Source organism: Rana temporaria, chromosome 12 (genome assembly GCF_905171775.1).
Source record: "Rana temporaria chromosome 12, aRanTem1.1, whole genome shotgun sequence".
Classification (NCBI taxonomy): domain Eukaryota; kingdom Metazoa; phylum Chordata; class Amphibia; order Anura; family Ranidae; genus Rana; species Rana temporaria.
In genome coordinates, this window is record NC_053500.1 from 25,371,402 (window position 1) to 25,396,825 (window position 25,424).

Consider the following 25,424-nt stretch of genomic DNA (forward strand, 5'->3'; position numbering starts at 1 on the left):
CCCAAGAGTTGGTAGGTTACAGGTTTCCTGGGCCATTCTATAGCCATAAGGTTACAAGTCCACTGGGCCATCAAACAACTGGAAGGCCAGGTCCCCTAGGACAGTCAACACCTCAAAGGTTACAGGTCCCCTTGGCCCATTCAACAGCTGGAAGTTTGTGGGCCTCCTAGGCTGGAAAGTTGCAAGTTCTCTGGGCCACTCAACAGCTGGAAAGTTAGTTTACCTAGGCCACCCAACAGCTCGAAGGTTACAGATCCTCAAGTGCAGCAAACTGCTGGAAGGTTACAGGTCTTCCAGGCCACCCAGCTGTAAGGTTGCAGGTTTCCTGGGCCACTCAACAGCTGTAAGGTTACCAGTCCACTGGGCCACCCAGGAAGTGGAAGGCCATGTCCTCTGGGCAATTCAACAGTTGGAATGTTACCAGTGGTAAAGTTACGGGCCTCCTGGCCCACTTAACAGCTGGAAGGTTATGGGTCCCCTGGGCCACCCAACAGCTGGAAAGTTGCAAGTTTCATGGGACACTCAGCAGCCGGAAATGTACAGTTTACCTGGTCCAATAAACAACTGGAAAGCTACATGTCACCTAGTCCACCCAACAGCTAGAAGGCTACAGGTCCTCCAGGGCAGCAAACTACTGAAGGGTTACAAGTCTTCCAGGCCACCCAACAAGTCCTCGAGGGCATCAAACTGCTGAAAGGTTACAGGTTCTCCAGGCCACCCAACAGCTGAACTTTACAGACCATGGATCACCCAATATATGTAAGGCTACAGACCCCACGCTACCTATGCTGCTAGACCGTAGTGATAATCCCTCTTTCCTAGGTCTAGTGATAAAGGTGATATCTCGTATATGAAACGTGAAATAACCAGGTAGCAGCAGCATTTTGCTCCAGTGTGAAGATTACAGGCAGGAAACTGAGTTCACCCTGAGCTAAGTATACACCGCCAGCTGTTGTCTGTCCATGTCGGGGGTGAAGTGCTGCGAAGGACATTATAGAAATGGAGCAAAGAGAAAAAGGCATCGCATTTCTACAGAAATACCCGCGTACCTCAAAGGATTATGGTAAACGTTCTGCAGGACTCGGAGAATGTGTGCTGAGACATTCTTAAAATGCTGAAACCTAAACCCATGACTTAAATAACCTGCTACCACCGTCCATGAGGCCGGCCACCACATGTGGAAAATTAAACGGGGTCCTGTTTATAGCTATGAAAATCGAGAAAGTTGAAGAATTATTGATATCCAGTATCAACCTTATTCATCAGGGGGGCTTTTCTTAGTGCCCTTACCAGTCGGATAGTGTTTATTGGTTATGTATGAGCAATATTCTAATGTGCTAAGACATGTTCATTAACACAACACAAAATCCCTAATATTCTTATATACATACAGTAAATAACCTTTCCTAATGTAACACTACTCTAGGATCCCTAAGGTGCCAATCTTTTGATCAGATGCCATGGTATCGGTCACATGATCTCGCCAAACAGGAAACACGAGGATCAGCCTTAGAGAAAACCTGCCTATAGGCTTTGACATTCATTCACATAACTGGCACCAGAGAGAACAGTTGTTTCCTCAAAGAAGATCACTGTTTATGCTGCTTTACCATTTATATTGTACTGTATACCTGGCTTTCTAATCCAGGGTTTTGTGAAACTTAAGGGTTTCTCCAGAGCAGTGTTTTTCAACTCCAGTCCTCAAGGCACACCAACAGGTCATGTTTTCAGGATTTCCTTTAGATGAAACGACTGTGGTGATTACTAAGGCAGTGAAACTGATCAAATCACCTGTTCAAAATAATGGAAAGCCTGAAAACATGACCTGTTGGTGTGCCTTGAGGACTGGAGTTGAAAAACACTGCTCCAGAGGTTGCTAGGGATTTTTTATCCTGTGGCTGATTAACCTCCCATTTGATGGTTCCTGAAAAGTTCCAGGGCCAACTTGGCAGAGCCAGCTGCATGACACCAATGATCTTTTTAGCTGTCTTTTAAGTAGTATTCTTCTGACCACTACTGTAAATGGCATTCGTCCCACTGGTCACTAGTGTAAGGGGGCATTCTTCCCACCGATCACCAATGCAAGTGGCATTCTTACCACTGATCCTGAATATAAGGGACATTCTTCCCACTGATCACCAATGTAGGGAGCATTCTTCGCACTGACAACCAATGTAAGGAGCATTCTTCCCACTGATCACCAATGTAAGGAGCATTCTTCCCACTGATCACCAATGTAAGGAGCATTCTTCCCACTGATCACCAATGTAAGGAGCATTCTTCCCACTGATCACCAATGTAAGGGACATTCTTCTCACTGATCACCAATGTAAGGGGACATTCTTCTCACTGATCACCAATGTAAGGAGCATTCTTCCCACTGATCACCAATGTAAGGAGCATTCTTCCCACTGATCACCAATGTAAGGGGACATTCTTCTCACTGATCACCAATGTAAGGAGCATTCTTCCCACTGATCACCAATGTAAGGGGACATTCTTCCCACTGATCACCAATGTAAGGGGACATTCTTCTCACTGATCACCAATGTAAAGATGCATTCTTCCCACTGATCACCAATGTAAGGGACATTCTTCTCACTGATCACCAATGTAAGGGGCATTCTCCCCACTGATCACTAATATAAGGGGACATTCTTCTCACTGATCACCAATGTAAGGAGCATTCTTCTCACTGATCCCCAATGTAAGGAACATTCTTCCCACTGATCACCAGTGTAAGGGACATTCTTCTCACTGATCACCAATGTAAGGGACATTCTTCTCACTGATCACCAATGTAAGGGACATTCTTCTCACTGATCACCAATGTAAGGGACATTCTTCCCACTGATCACCAATGTAAGGGACATTCTTCTCACTGATCACCAATGTAAGGGGACATTCTTCTCACTGATCACCAATGTAAGGAGCATTCTTCCCACTGATCACCAATGTAAGGGACATTCTTCCCACTGATCACCAATGTAAGGGACATTCTTCTCACTGAACACCAATGTAAGGAACATTCTTCTCACTGATCACCAATGTAAGGAACATTCTTCCCACTGATCACCAATGTAAGGAACATTCTTCCCACTGATCACCAATGTAAGGGACATTCTTCTCACTGAACACCAATGTAAGGGGACATTCTTCTCACTGATCACCAATGTAAGGAACATTCTTCCCACTGATCACCGATGTAAGGGACATTCTTCCCACTGATCACTGATGTAAGGGACATTCTTCCCACTGATCACCAATGTAAGGGGACATTCTTCTCACTGATCACCAATGTAAGGGGACATTCTTCCCACTGATCACCAATGTAAGGAGCACATTTTTATTACTGCCCCCAAATGAATTGGTTTTATCAGGGGTTTAACAAGACCTAAAAATGATTTCAAGGGCTCCTCAAGGATAAAAAGTCTAACAAAGGCTAATGTATACTGTTTAAAGAAAGGTCAGAATGTGAAAGGTATTAAACTGAAAACAATTTGCAAAAAGTATCTCCAGCTAAAACTTTGTAAGGGACATTCTTCTCACTGATCACCAATGTATGGGGCACTCTTACCACTGATCGACCAACGTAAGGGGCATTCTTACCACTGATCACCAATGTAAGGGACATTCTTCCCACTGATCACCAATGTAAGGGACATTCTTCCCGCCAGTCACCAATGTAAGGAGCATTCTCCCCACTGATCACTAATATAAGGGGGCATTCTTCCCACTGACCACCAATGTAAGGAGCATTCTTCTCACTGATCACCAATGTAAGGAGCATTCTTCCCACTGATCACCAATGTATGGGGCACTCTTACCACTGATCGCCAACGTAAGGGGCATTCTTACCACTGATCACCAATGTAAGGGACATTTTTCGCACTGACCACCAATGTAAGGAGCATTCTTCCCACTGATCACCAATGTAAGGGACATTCTTCTCACTGATCACAAATGTAAGGGACATTCTTACCACTGATCACCAATGTAAGGGACATTTTTCGCACTGACCACCAATGTAAGGAGCATTCTTTCCACTGATCACCAATGTAAGGGACATTCTTCCCACTGATCACCAATGTAAGGGACATTCTTCCCACTGATCACCAATGTAAGGGACATTCTTCCCACTGATCACCAATGTAAGGGACATTCTTCCCACTGATCACCAATGTAAGGGACATTCTTCTCACTGATCACCAATGTAAGGCAGGGGTTGACAAATTTGCTTGGAATCTAGGAGCCAGGTAAAAAAGTTAGGAGCCAGAAAACGCGCCCCCGTCCCGACGAGCTTGCGCGCAGAAGCGAACACATACGTGAGCAGCCTCCGCATATGTAAACGGTGTTCAAACCACACGTGAGGTATCGCTGCGATTGGTAGAGCGAGAGCAATAATTCTAGCCCTAGACCTCCTCTGTAACTCAAAACATGCAACCTGTAGATTTTTTTAATCGTCGCCTATGAAGATTTTAAAGGGTAAAAGTTTGTCGGCATTCCACGAGCGGGCGCAATTTTGAAGCGTGACATGTTGGGTATGAATTTACTCGGCGTAACATTATCTTTTATAATTAAAAAAAAAAAAATGGGGATAACTTTACTGTTGTCTTAATTTTTTAATGAAAAAAAGTGTCATTTTTTCACAAAAAAAGTGCGCTTGTAAGACCGCTGCGCAAATACGGCGTGACAGAAAGTATTGCAACGATCGCCATTTTATTCTCTAGGGTGTTAGGATAAAAAATATATATAATGTTTGGGGGTTCTAATTAGAGGGAAGAAGATGGCAGTGAAAATAGTGAAAAACAACATTAGAATTGCTGTTTAACTTGTAATGCTTAACTTGTAATACCAACGGCCACCACCAGATGGCGCCAGCTCACATCTGGTGGTAATAACTTGTAATACCAACGGCTCACCACCAGATGGCCCCAGCTCAAAAAAATTCAAGTCGCCAGGACCCTATTTCTAGTCGCCATGGCGACCTGGCGCCCGGGATTTGTCGAGCCCTGATGTAAGGGACATTCTTCTCACTGATCACCAATGTAAGGGACATTCTTCCCACTGATCACCAATGTAAGGGACATTCTTCCCACTGATCACCAATGTAAGGAGCACATTTTTATTACTGCCCCCAAATGAATTGATTTTATCAGGGGTTTAACAAGACCTAAAAATGATTTCAAGGGCTCCTCAAGGATAAAAAGTCTAACAAAGGCTAATGTATACTGTTTAAAGGAAGGTCAGAATGTGAAAGGCATTAAACTAAAAACAATTTGCAAAAAGTATCTCCAGCTAAAACTTTTTTTAGTTTCATGTAGAGTGGAAATGTTAATGTTAAACACTTAAAAAATCTGAACAATGTAGAACTTTTAGAATGCTGGTTATCGCAGGGTCAATCGAAAAACGTGACAAGTTTCTCAGTCTGTCGAGCTGGTGGCTGCTTAATAATGGATGAGCTTTCTACAGAAACGTGAGAGCTTTATTTCTGGTCCAATCAATCCCCCAGGACCACCAGAACCGGTGACTTAGTGGTCACCTTAATTTGTTAGTAGTAAAATAATTATCCACTTATGAAAGTTTTATAAAGCCGTGCCTTTCACTTGTATGTGCAGGTCACCTCCAGAGAACGGAATTCAATTGTCTCCTAGAAGCTGTCATCAGATGTAACAAGACTTCCCTCGTTCTATTGTCTTCGTAATGTACTGGAAAAGTTTGTGTCCCCAGCCAATGTAAGTAGAACTTCAGATGTACAGACATTATTCCTAATTCAAGTGACCTATCGCTGTAATGCCAGTGTTGGTGAGACTCAGGGCCGATCCTAGGCAGGGTGCACAGGGTGCTTTGCACCCAGGCGCCTGCAGAGGTGGCCTGTAAAATGACCACGCCCATGTGGGGGCGCCATAAATATTTCTGCACCCAGGCGCCTGCGCACAGACTAGGAGCTGACTGCGCAGGCGCCGTATATAGTCGAGTCCCAGTCTGGCTATTTTCGGAATGCGTGACGCGCCTTAGCCGCACGTCAATCCTCTACGCCTCTTCATAGGAACGACTATTCCCCGCGGGAGTCTGGAAAGAAAAACAAGTATAAAACGGTATGTACAGCGAAAAAAAAAAAGTAAAAACAGCATACTGTACATGTCGGCAGTATGCTGGTTGGAATGGTATATAATTGTTTTAGGGTGAACCTCCGCTTTAAGTCCAAAGTACAAACACACATGCTCAGAACCAATACTAAAGATCAGACAACAATAGCAGAAGTTGCCCAAAGGGTGGCGGTAAAGAGCTGAGAAAACACGTGATTTGGTGAAAGTTGGCTTAAACGTCCTGCCTTGTGTAAGCATACCAAGTTCACGGCTCACGGCCCACGCCCATTCGGAGCAAAATCCACGGAAAAGTCCTATGGAAGTCCGATCGTGTGTATGAGGCTTTACAATTAAGGCCCCTGTTTCATCTGCAGAGGATAATTAACCACCCATTGCAGGGTTTTCACTGACCCTAAACAAGCACCCCCCTTCGTTCCTTGTATTTTTGTTCTGCGAACTGGTGGGCACATCATGAGCATTCAAAGACCCATTCTCCTACATAACAAGAACGTATTGCCTTCAGTAGGTGCCATTTGATTCAGTGCTGACCCTTTCAATGACGAAGTACGTAAGACTACTGGGAAAAGGGTTCAATTTAAGTGTTAATTAAGGGTTGGGGTTATGGCCAAGGTTATGTTTTCGGGATTTCATGTTCGGGTTTGGTTAAGGGTTAAGTAGGGGATGGTTAGCTGTTAATGGTTTCGGGTTTGCATGAGAGTTAAGTGTTTCAGTCTAAGGGCTAGGTTACATGGTTGGGCCATGTAGGCTCATGTTGTGGATTTTTTTTTTCCAGGTGTCCAAAAGCCAACACCTCTTGATAGCACTGTAAACCAATGTACTGGGGAAAAAAAGGTTGCCTGGTGATTAATCTTTCCCCCTGTCATCGGAAATGTACCTGCCATTTGTACATCCAACTGGCCAGTCACCTATGCCATAGAGGGCTGTCTGGACCCATCCAAATGTTTGGCTGCGGATCGCACCTCTTTGGCTCATCCAGCTGAAAGTTCTTCTGCTGTTTCCCTGTGGTGCTCTCTCTGGGTCCCATGCAGGCATGTACTGGCCATAGGGTCTACAGGGAGTTTCCCGGTGGGAGGATGGCTCAGCGGGCTGGTTTTGGTGACAGCTTGTCAAAGTAATGGCTGCGCTGACCATTCATTTGAGCACCGCTGTACTGCCTATAAGAGAAATAAAGGCACCCAATGGCTGTGCAGCAATGCCGGTTTCTGAAACACCAGCCACATTTTCGAAACTATTTTATTCTACCTTTTCATGTGACAACACTGAAGAAATTACACTTTGCTACAATGTTGTGTAGTGAGTGTACAGCTTGTATAACAGTGTACATTTGCTGTCCCCTCAAAATAACTCAACACACAGCCATTAATAAACCGCTGGCTACAAAAGTGAGTACACCCCTAGGTGAAAATGTCCAAATTGGGCCCAATTAGCCATTTTCCCTCCCCTGTGTCGGGTGACTCGTTAGTGTTACAATGTCTCAGGTGTGAATGGGGAGCAGGTGTGTTAAATTTGGTGTTATCGCTCTCACTCTCTCATACTGGTCACTGGAAGTTCAACATGGCACCTCATGGCAAAGAACTCTCTGAGGATCTGAAAAAAAGAATTGTTGCTCTACATAAAGATGGCCTAGGCCAGCCTTTCTCAACCAGTGTGCCGCGGCACACTGGTGTGCCGTCAGAGGTTCTCAGGTGTGCCGCGGGGTCAGTGGAGAGAAGGCTGTCAGATGAGCTCTCCTGCTGAACTGTGAGAAGCTCTGTCGGCTTCAAAAGTGAAAGTATAGTGCAGAGGAGTGTGCTGTGCTCGCTGCTTCCCCCTAGAGTGCAGTACCCGGCTGAATGAGGAATCTGGAAAGGTACTGAGCTAGAAGCTATGGTAGATTAATTTTAAAATGGCTTTATACATGTGTCTGTGAATGTGTGCACATGTGAGTGTCTGTGTGTAAGCATGTATCTGTATGAGTGTGTGTGTGTATGTTACTTTTAATCCTGCCCCCCCCCCCCATTCCTGTACCATCAGTATGGCTTTTGTAGAGCTTGTGAACACCCTCAGCTGCTGCCTCTGCAGCTAAAGGTGGAAAAGTTGGGGGTGGTAAAAACAGCTCAACCATGTGGTTTTACTGCCCCTATAACATGTGAATAAGCCCTTGGTTCACATCTGTGTAGCTGCATGTAGGGCAGTCCATTAATTTCCGTACCCACAAAAATGCAGGAAAACAAGTCGCCAACCTTTTTTTTTTTTTTTTAATTGCACTGCAGCAAAAGCACCCCATGTTTTCCAATGTGTGGGGGTATCATTAAGAATTAATGGTACCCCTAAAGAGCAGAGCATGTGTCTGTGTCAGGAATGGGCATGATTTTGTGTGTGTTCTGCGACACACACAGTAATGTGAACCAAGCCTTGGACTGGGCTGCCTCAAGACTGAAAATACTTTTTAAGGGCGCCTCAACTGGAGAAAGGTTGAGAAACACTGGCCTAGGCTATAAGAAGATTGCCAAGACCCTGAAACTGAACTGCAGCACGGTGGCCAAGACCATACAGCGGTTTACCAGGACAGTTATCGCTCAGACCATGGTCGACCAAAGAAGTTGAGTGCACGTGCTCAGAGTCCTATACAGAGGTTGTCTTTGGGAAATAGACGTATGAGTGCTGTCAGCATTGCTGCAGAGGTTGAAGGGGTGGGGGATCAGCCTGTCAGTGCTCAGACCATACACTGCACACTGCATTAAATTGGTCTGCATGGCTGTCGTCCCAGAAGGAAGTCTCTTCTAAAGATGATGCACAAGAAAATCCACAAACAGTTCGCTGAAGACAAGCGGACTAGGGACATGGATTACTGGAACAATGTCCTGTGGTCTGATGAGACCAAGATAAACGTATATAGTTCAGATGGTGTCAAGCGTGTGTGGCGGCAACCAGGTGAGGAGTACAAAGACAGATGTGTCTTGTCTACAGACAAGCATGGTGGTGGGAGTGTCATGGTCTGAGGCTGCATGAGTGCTGCCGGTGATCTGCCGATATGGTTCCGGCTAACGAGAAAGTTCCTTTAAGGACTGCGCAGGCGTAAACTTGCCGATGGAAATCTCCGAACCTCGGCCGGCATCCAGGGCGACGTGGATTTCGAGGAAAGTGGCCGGTCGGCCTCACGTCCTCGCTTCGCTCGGACCGCTCGCTCGGCCTCCTGGCTCTTTTTTTTAACATCCTCCAATCCACGGGGATGTTAAAGAATGAGCCTGGATGCCGGGCGAGGTTCGGGGATTTCCGTCGGCAAGTTTGCGCCTGCGCAGTCCTTGAAGGAACTTCCCCGTTAGGGGAACCTTAAGGAAAAGTCACCGGCACTGGGGAGCTACAGATCATTGAGGGAACCATGAATGGCAACATGTACTGTGACATACTGAAGCAGAGCATGATCCCCTTCCTTCTGAAACTGGGCCGCAGGGTAGTATTCCAACATAACGACCCCAAACACACCTCCAAGACGACCACTGCCTGGCTAAAGAAGCCGAGGGTAAAGGTGATGGACTGGCCAATCATGTCTCCAGACCTAAACCCTATTGATCATCTGTGGGACATCCTCAAACGGAAGGTGGAGGAGCGCAAGGTCTCTAACATCCACCAGCTCTGGGATGTCATCATGGAGGAGTGGAAGAGGACTCCAGTGGCAAGTTCTGGTGAACTCCATGCCCAAGAGGGTTAAGGCAGTGCTGGAAAATAATAGAGGCCACACAAAATATTGACACTTTGGGCCCAATTTGGACATTTTCACTTAGGGGTGTACTCACTTTTGTTGCCAGCGGTTTAGACATTAATGGCTGTGTGTTGAGTGATTTTGAGAGGACAGAAAATGTACACTGTTATACAAGCTGTACACTCACTACTATACATTGTAGCAAAGTGTCATTTCTTCAGTGTTGTTACACGAAAAGATAGAATAAAATATTTACAAAAATGTGAGGGGTGTACTCACTTTTGTGAGATACTGTATGTATCTATCTATCTATCGATGTATATCTATATCTCTATCTCTATATATATATATATATATCTCTCTATCTATCTATCTATCTATCTTTCTATCTATCTATCTATATATATATATATATATATATATATATATATATATACTGGGGCAGATTCACGTAGATGGGCGTATTTTTGGGCGGGCGTAACGGATTTGATTTGAATATCCCGGCGTGCATTGCTCTAAATGACGTCGCAAGGACGTCATTGGTTTTGACGTGGACGTAAATGGCGTCCAGCCCCATTCACGGACGACTTACGCAAACGACGTAAAATTTCGACGCGGGAACGACGGACATACTTAACATAGGATACGCCACCTAGGGGGCAGATTTATCTTTACGCCAGCATACCTCTTACGGAAATGGCGTATCTTTACTGCGACGGGCAAGCGTACGTTCGTGAATCGGCGTATCTACTAATTTGCATATTCTACGCCAAGCTCTATGGAAGCGCCACCTAGCGGCCAGTGGAAATATAGCACCCCAAGATACGACGGCGCAGGCCGTCGTATCTTAGGTAGGTTTAAGTGGATCTCCGTTTGAGCATACACTTAAACATGCGACGGGCTTAGATTGCGAGTTACGTCGGTGTATCTACTGATACGCCGGCGAAACTCTTTGTGAATCTGGCCCACTGTATATAGGTATATGTGTGTGTCTATATATATATATATATATATATATATATATATATATATATATATATATATATATATATATATATATTTTTGCACATGTTTATATGGACTTTATTTGCACAGATATGTAAATGTAGGATGAGCTCATCAAATGTTTAATGCACTTTTATTGCATCTCTTATGTGATTTATTAACTTATACCTAGCACAAGAATGGCACATTGTTTATTGTTGGTTCGCTTGTTACACATCCTAATCGGATTGGTGATTTAGATGCTGCTGTCCATTCGATGTAATTGATTTTTTATTGCATTTGTTTTACTTAGTTTTTTGTCACTAAGTTTACCTTTTTTTTTTTTGCAAGCACATAAATATGATCTTGGGTTTACTAAATATATTAATGTATTAATAAATTCAGGGCTGCGTGAATCTGTCTTGGAATGTGTTTATAGTAAACCAAGTCCTGACTTTAGCGCAGTTGCGGTATTGCCTGGATAGTACCAGCAGCCCATTGGCTAAGGAAGCTGTTGTTGTCCCATAGACCGGACTTCCCCTAGTGAATAGAGAGAGTATAATAAACATCATGCGGCCGATCCCAGAGATCCCCTCTTTAGAAAGCCCCTTCCTTCATTGTTGCCTATTCCGCTTGCCAAGATAGAAGAATCATTTCCACGGCTTCCATTTAATTCGAATTCTCAGCTGCAAGTCCAATGCAAACAAGAGGAATGTGGAGGAAAAGCAATTAGAATGTTCTGTGTGATAAGTGGCAATGGGCTCCCTATTCTCTGGCACTGAGATCGCAGGATCCCGCAGGAAGACGCCTTGTATTCAGCACCGGGCGTCTCCCATTCATGAGACAAGAGTTCTCACCGGGTCCCAGTCCGGAGACTGGAGGAATTCCACTGAAATAGCTCTGCGCTATTTATAATCTGCAAAGGTCGCACAACGCCACTTTGCAGGGTTTTAGGAACACTTCCAGCACAGGACGTCTTCTTCTTCTTTTTTTTTTTTTTTTTTAATGCTGTCTTTGTCATAAAAAGCCCAACGTACAGAGTGCAGTGGTCAGCAGTATGTCATATGCTGTACAGAGTGCAGTGGTCAGCAGTATGTCATATGGTGTGCAGTGGTCAGCAGTATGTAATAAGGTGTGCAGAGTGCAGTGGTCAGCAGTATGTCATATGGTGTGCAGTGGTCAGCAGTATGTCATATGGTGTGCAGAGTGCAGTGGTCAGCAGTATGTCATATGGTGTACAGAGTGCAGTGGTCAGGAGTATGTCATATGGTGTACAGAGTGCAGTGGTCAGGAGTATGTCATATGCTGTACAGAGTGCAGTGGTCAGGAGTATGTAATATAAAGACCAGCATACAGAGTGCAGTGTTCAGGAGTATGTACTATAAAGACCAGCATACAGGGTGCAGTGGTCAGGAGTAGATCATGTACAGAGTGCAGTGGTCAGCAGTATGTCATATAAAGACCAGCATACAGAGTGCAGTGGTCAGGAGTATGTCATATGCTGTACAGAGTGCAGTGGTCAGCAGTATGTCATATGGTGTGCAGTGGTCAGCAGTATGTAATAAGGTGTGCAGAGTGCAGTGGTCAGCAGTATGTCATATGGTGTGCAGTGGTCAGCAGTATGTCATATGGTGTGCAGAGTGCAGTGGTCAGCAGTATGTCATATGGTGTACAGAGTGCAGTGGTCAGGAGTATGTCATATGCTGTACAGAGTGCAGTGGTCAGCAGTATGTCATATGGTGTGCAGTGGTCAGCAGTATGTAATAAGGTGTGCAGAGTGCAGTGGTCAGCAGTATGTCATATGGTGTGCAGTGGTCAGCAGTATGTCATATGGTGTGCAGAGTGCAGTGGTCAGGAGTATGTCATATGCTGTACAGAGTGCAGTGGTCAGGAGTATGTAATATAAAGACCAGCATACAGAGTGCAGGGTTCAGGAGTATGTACTATAAAGACCAGCATACAGGGTGCAGTGGTCAGGAGTAGATCATGTACAGAGTGCAGTGGTCAGCAGTATGTCATATAAAGACCAGCATACAGAGTGCAGTGGTCAGGAGTATGTCATATGCTGTACAGAGTGCAGTGGTCAGAAGTTTGTTATATAAAGCCCAGCATACAGGGTGCAGTGGTCAGGAGTTTGTCATACAAAGCCCAGAGTATATGGTGCAGTGGTCAGGGGTATGTCATATACAGCCCAGTGTGCAGTGGTCAGGAATATGTCATATAAAGCCCATTGTGCAGAGTGCAGTGGTCAGCAGTATGTCATATGCTGTACAGAGTGCAGTGGTCAGGAATAGGTCATATAAAGCCCAGCGTGCAGTGGTCAGCGGAATATCATATGCTGTACAGAGTGCAGTGGTCAGGAATATGTCATATAAAGTCAGGAGTATGTCCTATAAAGCCCAGCGTATAGAGTGCAGTGGTCAAGAGCATGTCATATAAAGCCCAGCGTACAGAGCGCAGTGGTCAGGCGTATGAACTGTACCAAAAAGCATACAGGGCTCTGGAGTGTGTGTCACAGGACACACTGACTCGTGTGGAAACCAGAACAAAGACATGCTGATCTGTGTAGGAGCCAGAACAAGGGCACTCAACGCACATGGTAGGCAAAACAGGGGTACACTTACCCTTAGGGGTGTGAGAACATGGTCATGTTGATCACTAGAGTTTCCAGAACCAGGATTTGCTGATCCATATGCGAGGCAGAACAGGGACATGCTTAGCCATGGGGGCACCAGAACAGGAGCACACTGATTCATTGCAGCCAGACCAAGTGGGGGGGATCATACTACTATTTTGGGTCCACCAGAGCAGGGGCACACCAACCAGTGTGGGAGCCAGACTAGGGGCACACCAACCAATGTGGGAGCCAGACTAGGGGCACACCGACCCATGTGGGAGGCAGACTAGGGGCACACGAACCAGTGTGGGAGCCAGACTAGGGGCACACCAACCAATGTGGGAGCCAGACTAGGGGCACACCGACCCATGTGGGAGCCAGACTAGGGGCACACCGACCCATGTGGGAGCCAGACTAGGGGCACACCGACCCATGTGGGAGCCAGACTAGGGGCACACCGACCCATGTGGGAGGCAGACTAGGGGCACACGAACCAGTGTGGGAGCCAGACTAGGGGCACACCAACCAATGTGGGAGCCAGACTAGGGGCACACCGACCCATGTGGGAGCCAGACTAGGGGCACACCGACCCATGTGGGAGCCAGACTAGGGGCACATCGACCCATGTGGGAGGCAGACTAGGGGCACACCAACCAATGTGGGAGGCAGACTAGGGGCACACCAACCAATGTGGGAGGCAGACTAGGGGCACACCAACCAATGTAAGAGCCAGACTAGGGGCACACCAACCAATGTGGGAGGCAGACTAGGGGCACACCGACCCATGTGGGAGCTAGACTAGGGGCACACCAACCAATGTAAGAGCTAGACTAGGGGCACACTGACCCATGTGGGAGCCAGACTGGGGGCACACTGACCCCTGTGGGAGCCAGACTAGGGGCACACTGACCCATGTGGGAGCCAGACTAGGGGCACACTGACCCATGTGGGATGCAGACTAGGGGCACACTGACCCATGTGGGATGCAGACTAGGGGCACACTGACCCATGTGGGATGCAGACTAGGGGCACACTGACCCATGTGGGATGCAGACTAGGGGCACACTGACCCATGTGGGATGCAGACTAGGGGCACCCTGACCCATGTGGGATGCAGACTAGGGGCACCCTGACCCATGTGGGATGCAGACTAGGGGCACCCTGACCCATGTGGGATGCAGACTAGGGGCACACTGACCCATGTGGGATGCAGACTAGGGGCACACTGACCCATGTGGGAGCCAGACTAGGGGCACCCTGACCCATGTGGGATGCAGACTAGGGGCACCCTGACCCATGTGGGATGCAGACTAGGGGCACACTGACCCATGTGGGATGCAGACTAGGGGCACACTGACCCATGTGGGATGCAGACTAGGGGCACACTGACCCATGTGGGATGCAGACTAGGGGCACCCTGACCCATGTGGGATGCAGACTAGGGGCACCCTGACCCATGTGGGATGCAGAACAGGGACTCCCTTACCATCAGGGGTGTTTAACACAGATGCATTTTGACCCCTTGGGGGGTTCTATAACATGTGCACTTTGACCCCCGGGGGTTCCAGAACAGGGGCATGCTGGCTTGTGGGGGCACCAGGTCACGGGGACCCTGATGAACACCTCTGTTGTAGGTCACAGGATGATTGTTTCCCCTCTCGCTGTCCTGTGATGCCAAAGCAGGTGTAGCTGTCAGACCTCCTATGACTGATCCCAGTGTCTGTGTTTGTGAGGAGCTAAAGCTGATAATGTTCTTCCTATTGTCAGGGGGTGTAGAATTCCAGTGCCCAGCAGACCTTTGTCATCCAGCAGACCAGCTAATCATTTCGATGTTTAGAAGCAATTATGAGCTGAATCTTGCTAAGCCCATCGCTGGCTGGCGATTTTCCAGGTGGTACGCGGGTGGCATTTTATCAAGCACGTCTATTACAGACCAGCAGCTCCTGTCTGAGCCGTCCAGAGTTCCCATACAATACAAAGGGCATGGCATGCACTTTATGAACGTTCTTTATTAACCACTTCACCCCCGGAGGATTTGGCTGCCAAAGACCAGGCCCATTTTTTGCGATTCGGCACTGCGTCGCTTTAACTGACAATTGCGTGGTCGTGCGACGTGGCTCCCAAACAAAATTGACGTCCTTTTTTTCCCACAAATAGAGCTTTCTTTTGGTGGTATTTGATCACCTCTGCGGTTTTTATTTTTTGCACTATAAACAAAAAAAGAGCGACAAATTTGAAAAAAAGCTTTATTTTACTTTTTGCTATAATAAATATCCCCCAAAAATATATTAAAAAACACATTTTTTCCTCAGTTTAGGCCGATACGTATTCTTCTACATATTTTTGGTAAAATAAATCGCAATAAGGGTTTATTGATTGGTTATATGCTCTACAAAATAGGGGATAGTTTTATGGCATTTTTTTATTTTATTTTTTTACTAGTAATGGCGGCGATCAGCGATTTTTATCGTGACTGCGACTTTATGGCGGACACATCAGACCCTTTTGACACTATTTTGGGACCATTGTCATTTATACAGCAATCGGTGCTATAAAAATGCACTGATTACTGTGTAAATTACACTGGCAGTAAAGGTGTTTAACCAGTAGGGAGCGGGGAAGGGGTTAAGTGTGTCCTAGGGAGTGATTCTGACTGTGTGGGGGCTGGGCTACATGTGACACGACCCTAATCACTGCTCCCGAGGGAGCAGAAGATCCGTGTTGTGTCACTAGGCAGAACAGGGAGATGCCTTGTTTGCATCCCCCCGTTCTGCAGCTCCGTGACACGATCGTGGGACACTGGTGGACATCGTGTTCGCAGGTCCGGTGGGCAAGGTCACGGGGCTCGCGTCGCCGCATGGCACAAAATTCAAAGCAACGTATATATACGTTGCTTTGCGCAGCCGTGCCATTCTTCCAACGTATATCTACGACCTCGAAGAGTGGTATAAATACTTTAACCAAGCTGGGGTATCATTCCTCAAATTTTTGGTCACTAGGAAGACCAGTAAACTACTTAAAATTGATGAGGAGGTTAAAAGTATTAAAGAGAAACTTGTTCCCTTTATCACTAGTGAGGATTATAAAGAAAAATCTCTGTCCCTTTCGAAAATTCTTGAAAAAGAAGACAAGGACCAGAGATCTAAGAAAAAGAAGAAATATAATAGGGACATTGGTGACTACCAGGGACATATAGTTTTTAACTGGCAGAAAAAGCTTTTGGAGGAGGCGGCCAAAGTGGCATCCAATGAGATGGATATTTCTGCACCACCACCTGTGGGGGGTGTTATAGGCTTCTCGCAGGTCCCTCTTGGGGTTCCTAAAAAGAATCCTACTACTAATAGGGGGAGAGGTGGTTCCCTTTATCAATCTCCCAGGAGAGCTGCCAATGCTCCCAGGGGGGGTTCTACTCAACAGTATTATAGCCGTCCAACGGCTCCCCTTGGTGTACCTTATCATCAGGGTTTAGGCCCAATGTATCAAGGCACCCAATCTAAACCGAGGGGACATAACCCTCGAGGTAGAGGGTGGAATCATAATCCCCCTAGAGGAAGAGGGTCCTTTGTCGACCAGCCTGTGAGTTGGAGACCCAGTCAAGGGTCTGATTGGGGCCCTTACTCTCCATCCGCCTATCAGACAGTGGGGGCCTCTGGTTGGGACTACAATGTGCCAGTCCAGAACTCTTTTTTCCCACTACGTGATGGGGAGAGTCCAGACAATTATTGGGGATATGATCCTGCCCCCTCTTTCTTACAATATCCCAATACCAACAATTTTTCTGGCAATTCCGCCAACCCCCTGGTTCCACGGTCGTCTAACGATCAAGCCAGCTGGGGTTTTCACAAACCTCCCCAAGGCACAAAAAGACAGGGAGAAAGAGGAGAGGAACCAGAGGGGGGAGGCGTCTTAGAATTGCCAAAGCGGCCAAAAATGTAAAAGTAGGACAGGGTATTTTCAATCTGAGTTCTAAGGTTCTAACTAAACCCGAACAACTTATTTTAGATCAGGGTCTCAAGTTCGCACCCCCTAAGGGTTTGGACAAATTCCATACGTTCATGGACATACATAAATTTGTCAGAAAATTAAATATCAAGAGGTATATGGCCACAAATACTTTCTCTAATACCGTTGCCCCTAGTATTTATTCCCATTCAGGTTTATCCAATGCATCCCTATTCAACCCCCCAGGGAATTTGGCACCCTCTCTCAAAGTATTTCGTGACGTCCTACTTAGAGATTTGGACCTAATGGAAGTTAAAAAGGCACGTTTAAATAAAACTCTACAGGAGGGCCTGGACCAACTCTGTCAAGACAAGGAGTTGGTGGTACGACCCGCCGATAAGGGTGGAGGGATCGTGATACTCGATAGATCCGATTACCTGAAGGAGATGAATAACATCTTGGGGGATTCCAACACCTATTCAGTGTTGCAGTCAGACCCTAAAAATAAATATAAAAGGGAATTGGAGGCATTGGTGGCTAGGGGTTTTTATGAGGGGATACTTACCTCCAAGGAGAGATTCTATCTGGTCCCACTGGCACCTCGTACGCCAACTATATATTATTTGCCCAAACTTCATAAGGATCCTGTCTGCCCCCCGGGGCGTCCCATTGTCAGTGGTATTGACTCGGTGACGTCTCGGGTGGGCAGATATGTTGATTTCTTTTTGCAACCATTGGTTAAGGGGATGCCATCATACATTAAGGATTCTAGGCATATCATTAACCTCCTGTCAGCTCTTTCACCTAGAAGTGGTATGTGGATGGTGACTATAGATGTAACGTCCCTTTATACCATTATACCCCATGAGTTGGGTTTTGAGGCTGTGCTTTTTTATTTGGGAAGAGATTCTGGCCTTCCTGCTAAGCAGGTGGAGTTTATTATGCTTCTTTTAAGGTTTGCCACATCCTCGAACTATTTTTGGTTCGAGGGGAAGTTTTACAAACAGGAAACGGGTGTGGCCATGGGGGCTAAATATGCCCCCAGTCTGGCCAACCTGTTCATGGCAAAGTGGGAGGAGGATGTCATCTATGGTGCTAATGTGCCTGAGCTCATGTTATGGGCCAGGTACATTGATGACATCCTCCTCCTATGGGATGGCCCTCTGGACAGGTTGGAAGATTTCATACTTGGATTGAACCAGAATCAGAGAGGTATTCAATTGAAGTTTGAAGCCAGCCAAACAGAGGTACACTATCTCGACCTCAATGTCCGGATCAAAGGTAATGAGTTCAATACCTCCACCTTTTTCAAGGTGACGGACCGCAACTCCTTTATACCACTGGGAAGTTGTCACCATGATCAGTGGCTTAGATCGGTTCCGAAGAGCCAATACCTTAGGCTCCGTAGGAACTGCTCTGATCCCATTGAATTTTCAGAGCAGGCTAAGGTGCTGACCAGCCGCTTTTTAGAGAAAGGGTATGATATTAACTCTTTAGAGGAAACTTTGGGGTCTGTTAGATCTATTCCAAGAGAGGAACTTTTGGTTGAGCGACCCCGAGAGCATTGTGAGCAATTTCAGGGTTGTGCCCCGTTTATTACTACATTTTCCATTCAGCATGGAGGTGTCAAACAATTAATAAATAAACACTGGCACCTGGCGAAAAATGACCCTGTTCTCAAAGAACTTTTACCAGATAGACCAAGGGTCATCTTTAGAGGAGCACCCTCTCTACGTAATCGCATTGCTCCTAATATCCTAAATCCTCCTTGTAGGAATTCAAGTTTTTTTGACCAGTTGACGGGTTTTTACAGATGTAATCGGTGCAGGGTTTGTTCTAACAATTCCTGCAGAAGTAGACGTACCACTACTTTTGTATCCACTGCCACTGGCAGTGAGCATTGTATAAAGCCGTTTATTACTTGTGGGACTACAGGCGTGGTGTATTTGTTGCAGTGCCCATGTGGCCTGCAATATGTAGGCCGGACTAAGCGTCCACTACGTGTTCGTTTGAACGAACACATCACCAATATTATGTCGGGATTCAAAAATCATTCAGTGTCGAAACACTACCTCCTAAAACATAATAAAGATCCATCAAACACTCTATTTCTGGGCATAGACACATACAAGCCCAATTGGAGGGGTAGTTCTTTGGTGAGGGAAATATCAAAGTTAGAAATGGCCTGGATACACCGCCTTAAGTGCTATACGCCCTATGGTCTTAATGTGGATACCGATGTTAATGCGTTCATTAACAATGCTTGAATGTCTAAATGTTTTATTCATTTGTAATATTATTTTATTTAAAGTGTTCTAGCCTTGCTTTGATCCCACCAGGATAGAGCCTGTTTTTTTTTAAATATACAAAGCACGTTTTATTACGCACATGATTTTTGTAATTTTACACATTTTTGCCCCTGTTTGGGTGGGGGCCGATTTAGGGGCATTTATATACGTATTTATATACACGTTTATATTTAATATATATTTTTTCTTCTATTTATCTATATACATTTAAGTTTGGGAATGATGATTCATTTACTATTCCCTTAATTTATTTAGTTATAAATATTAATATTTTTATAACCCACTATATGTGGCACTTATTCACTTTCTATATCCTAGGCGTATTAATTAGGCCTTGGGATCACTGTAAATGTTTTGATATGAATATTTCCTTTTTTTTTTTTTTTTTTTTTTTTGAATAAAGGCTTATTATCCATCGAATTAGATGTTTATGGCATGTGTTCTCCGCTTTCTCCAGAAGGGGGAGTGACTGCCTCTTGTCTGTTATCGTTACAGACATATATCTACATTTTTGGCCGCACTAAATTTTTAATGTTATTTGCGATAAGTCACATTAAGATTTAATTTTATTTTTTTGATATGCACATCTGCAATTTAAATAATTCTATGGAATATTCACATGTTTTTTCCATATTGATATATTTTTCCCTGCTGCCACTTTGAGACCTCCAGTCTCAATCGCTGTTACAATACAGTTTCCCATTTCCAAAATGGCGTTTTCGCCACTTCCGGTTCCTGGCGATCAAAGCGAGGCCTGGCTATTTAATGCGATGCATCACTGCAGAGCCCCTTCCCATTGAAAAAGTTATTGTATAACGAAACGCGTCTGGGTACGGCGTGCAGTGACGTCATCGCGTGTCTACGAGGAGGAAGGGCTCCTATTCATGCCGGCCGGCATCTCTTTTATGCTGCTATTACATTTTATGGATGTAAGTAGATTTTAATCTGTTTTTAAATAAACTACGTTGGACGTATTACACCATGTGCGGCTTTCCTTTTTACATGATATGCTGCTGAGTTCCCTGGAAAGGTCTTAGAGGTTTTTGTCTATGCTGATTCAACCGCATCCCTCCGTGGATGAGCTGTATCCCTGATCCCAACCTGTGTGTGTTCATGCTATCTGGATATCCTGCTGTGGATTGTATTACAACGCTTACATTTATCTACCATCTGGTAAGCCTCTGTCCGTGTGGTGGTGGCTCACTATCAATATTGGTGCACCGGGTGTTGTTTGTCACAAGAACTTCATTAATTTTTTGGACTTTTTTATTCATCATTTTTTATTCATTTATTTGTGTTGTTCACAATGGACTTGAATGTTATTAATTAGTGGCGCAAAATTTTCTTTTCCTTATATACTTGTGCTTTGTCACGTTTTTTTGCTGCCTTTTCACATATTCATTTATTTTGTTTACAGTGTGGTTAGCGCGATTTTTCTTTTTCCGTATATCTACATGACGCGCTCTGCAAGCGGTTAAACAGCAACGTTCAGTAAGCCGGCAAACACTGCAACTGCCAGCAAGTCATATAGGAATGTACATTTCCCATGATTCCTTGCAGCCAGCCAAAGTGGGGGGTGATCATACTACTATTGAAAGGGACTACAGCCTCTTGCCACTTTTTTGTTCTGTGCAATTGTCTTTCCTTAAACTGAAGCCGAATGCCCTGTACACACGATCGGACCTTTGTCTGACTAAATTCACATCGTAATTCTGACGCAATTCCATCAGAGGAAAAGAGAACATGTTCTCTATGTAATCTTCAATGGAATTTATCAGAACTTCCCATGGGGCATACACACAGTCGGAATTTCTGACTTTTTCCATCGGAAATTCCGATCGTGTGTACGAGGCTTAATACAATTGAACCTCAGATAACGAGCATAATCCGTTTCAGGTGTATGCTCGTAATCCAAAGTACTCGCATATTAAAGTGAGTTTTCCCATTGAAGTCAATGGAAACGAAAATGATATTGTTCCGCATTGACTTCAATGGGATGCAATACCGAATGCGGCCAGCGGTGGGGGGCGGCAGAAAGAGCGGCGAAAAGGACCGAGGATACTTCGGCTCGTTTCCTGCACCCCCGTACCTCAGGCCAAATGAGGTACTGCAGGCCAATGTTCGGCTTTTCTTGGCTCCTGCACCCTCGTACCTCAGGCCAAATGAGATACTGCAGGCCTATTTTTGGCTCTGCTCGGCTTCTGCACCCCCAGACCTCAGGCCAAATGAGGTACTGCAGGCCAATGTTCGGCTTTTCTTGGCTCCTGCGCCCTCGTACCTCAGGCCAAATGAGATACTGCAGGCCTATTTTTGGCTCTGCTCGGCTTCTGCACCCACGTGCCTCAGGCCAAATAAGGTACTGCAGGCCTATTTAGCTTGAATTCTGCTCGTCTATCGAGTCAACACTCGCAAGCCGAGTCCGAATTTTTTTTTAAAAGTTGCTTGCAAATCAAAACGCTCTCAAACCAAGTTACTCTTAAACCGAGGTTCCACTGTACTTGAATCTCAACTCTGGGATTAGCAAATATCTAAATACAAGATCCCTGTGTAGTATTTTTCTTAAATCTTGGTGTGCTTTATGTATTCCTTCCAGGATCTGTGCAGTGATCCAGTGTGAGACTTTCCCTCTATAATAAAGACCGCTCACTGGTAATTCAATGTCGCCACACAAGCAATGACGAAAGTGAAGTTGTGAGCCCCTGAAATGCGTTGGCCTATTTTTGCATCGTGTGTAATGAAGACCTTTACTGGGCTTCCCTAATCCTAAATCTGGTTGGGTATATTGGTTGACTGTTTTGCTCCAAAGACACCCAACTTGGGTAAAACTGGTAAGATCTGGAGAAAGTTAAGGGGTACTGCCACTTTGCCCGTTCGGGATCTTTGTAAAAGCCCACCCTCCAACCCAACGCCGGGTACTCCCCTTTCCTCTCACAATCTATAACACATTACATTTGTTTTTCCCATAACTGCCCTATTCCGTGGGACCACCTGGTGTAACATCATACAAGTGCCCTGAATACCACACCGGCACGGTAAAAATCTTTGCCAATAAGCCGCCTCAGACTGTATCAGGTATAGAAATGCCTGCATTTTTGACCAATTAAAATAACGCGGCTTATAATACTAGAGTGTCACCTGAAAAAATGTCAAGTGGATTTTTCTACGAGGCGTCTACGTTCTTGTTAAAATAATCTCGACAGATAAAATGTCACCAGAAACAATGGGCTGAACCTTTGTTTAACCCGAGAGCCGTCTTCTTATCCTGCTTAGACTTTGGTAGTCTTTGGCATTTTGAAAATAATTTTTTTTATGTGTGTCAAAAATATGACATATGATATAATGAAAAGTGAGATCCCTGCTAATAAAAGAACTGTCAGGAATTTTATTGTGAATGTGCACATAAGTCCATTCGGCCCCGTACGTAAGATGGCCCCTGGCACATGTCCTTTGCATTGATGGATCAATAACAATTGCAGAATTGCAAGCCATGGGTGTGAAGTTTTAAAGTGAACCCGTATGCAGGGCAAAACAACAGGTTTTTTTTAACCTCTTTTCCTGATGCACATGTCAGCACGTCTGGTGGGCCCCAACACTAGCCCTACGCACATGTATCAGCATGTCTGGTGGGCCCCAACACTTGCCCTACACATATGTGTCAGCATGTCCGATGGGCCCCAACACTAGCCCTACACGTGTCCGACCCAACGCTGGCCTTGCGCATATTTGTGGCAGCATGTCTGGCGGGCCCAAATGCCAGCCCTACGCATATATGTCTCAGCGTGTCTGGTGGGCCCCCAACACTAGCCCTACTCATATATGTGTCAGCATGTCTGGCAGGCACCAACACTAGCCCTACGCATATGTGTCAGCACGCCTTGTGGGTCCCAACACTAGCACTACGCACATGTGTCAGCATGTCTGGTGGGCCTCAACACTAGACCTACGCATATATGTGTCAGTATGTCAGCTGGGCCCCAACACTAGCCCTACACTTGTCAGCCCCAATGCTAGCCCTACACATATATGTGTCAGCATGTCTGGTTGGCCCCCAACATCAGCCCTACGCATATATGTATCAAGACGTCTGGTGGGCCCCAACACTTGCCCTACCCATATATGTGTTAGCGCGTCTGGTGGGCCCCAACTCTAGCCTTACACATATGTGTCAGCATGTCTGCTGGGCCCCTACACTAGCCCTATGCACACATTGTCATCACGTCTGGTGGGCCCCAACACTAGCCCTACGCACATATGGCAGCATGTCTGGCGGGCCCAAATGCCAGCCCTACGCATATGTGTCAGCATGTCTGGTGGGCCCCAACACTAGCCCTACTCATATATGTGTCAGAACGTCTGGTGGGCCCCAACACTAGCCCTATGCATATGTGTGAGCATGTCTGGTGGGCCCCAACACTAGCCCTACTCATATATGTGTCAGCATGTCTGGCGGGCCCCAACACTAGCCCTATGCATATATGTGTCAGCATGCCTGGTGGGCCCCAACACTAGACCTACGTATACATGTGTCAGCATGTCTGGTGGGTCCCAACACTAGCCCTACACTTGTCAGCCCCTATGCTGGCCTTACGCATATTTGTGGCAGCATGTCTGGCATGCCCCAACCCCAGCCCTACGCATATATGTGTCAGCATGTCTGTTGGGCCCCAACACAAGCCCTACGCATATATGTATCAACACGTCTAGTAGGCCCCAACACTAGCCCTACGCACATATGTGTTAGCGCCTCTGGTGTGCCCCGACACTAGCCTTACACATGTGTCAGCACGTCTGCTGGGCCCCAACACTAGCAATAATGCACACATTGTCATCATGTCTGGTGGGCCCCAACACTAGCCCTACACATATGTGTCCCAGTCTTAGTCCGTAGGGAATGAGTTGGCCCACCCTTTGCAGCTATAACAGCTTCAACTCTTCTGGGAAGGTTGTCCACTAAGTTTAGGAGTGTGTCTATGGGAATGTTTGACAATTCTTCCAGAAGCGCATTTGTGAGGTCAGGCACTGATGTTGGACAAGAAGACCTGGCTCGCAGTCTCCACTCTAATTCATCCCAAAGGTGTTCTATCAGGTTCTACACTGGCCCAAATGATTTGGGCCAGTGTACAAAGCCAGGTCCATAAAGACATGGATGAGCGAGTTTTGGTAGACGAACTTGACTGGCCTGCACAGTGTCCTGACCTCAATCCAACAGAATACCTTTGGGATTAATTTAGAAAGGAGACTGCGAGCCAGGCCTTCTTGCCCAACATCAGTGCCTGACCTTACAAATGCGCTTCTGGAAGAATGGTCAGACATTCCCAAAGACACACTCCTAAACCTTGTGGACAGCCTTCCCAGAAGAGTTGAAGCTGTTATAGCTGCAAAGGGTGGGCCAACTCAATATTCAACCCTACGGACTAAGACTGGGATGCCATTAAAGTTCATGGCCCGGATTCAGATAGGAGTTACGATGGCGTATCTCCGGATACGCCGTCGTAACTCTGAGTGTGCGGGGTCGTATCTATGCGACTGATTCGTAGAATCGGTTACGCATAGATTTCCCTAAGATCCAACCGGCGTAAGTCTCTTACACCGTCGTATCTTAGGCTGCATATTTACGCTGGCCGCTAGGTGGCGCTTCCGTAGATTTACGCAAGGAATATGCAAATTAGGTAGATACGCCGATTCAGAAACGTACGTCCGCCCGGCGCATTTTTTTACGTCTAAGTAAGGCTTTTTCTGGCGTAAAGTTAGCCCTCATAAAGCAGGGGTAAGTCATGTTA

The 25,424-nt window shown here is 45.9% G+C and overlaps 1 protein-coding gene and 1 long non-coding RNA gene across 2 annotated transcripts in view; one reads left to right on the top strand and one right to left on the bottom strand.

The window, feature by feature from the left end:
• The window catches only part of LOC120919166, a 129,378-nt gene that overhangs the window by 29,152 nt on the left and 74,802 nt on the right, over positions 1 to 25,424 (top strand). Inside the window, exon 2 of the long non-coding RNA XR_005744523.1 lies at positions 5,619 to 5,735. This is a non-coding gene — a long non-coding RNA (uncharacterized LOC120919166). The remainder of the gene's footprint in view (positions 1 to 5,618; positions 5,736 to 25,424) is intronic.
• The window catches only part of JPH2 (junctophilin 2), a 98,550-nt gene that overhangs the window by 15,642 nt on the left and 57,484 nt on the right, over positions 1 to 25,424 (bottom strand).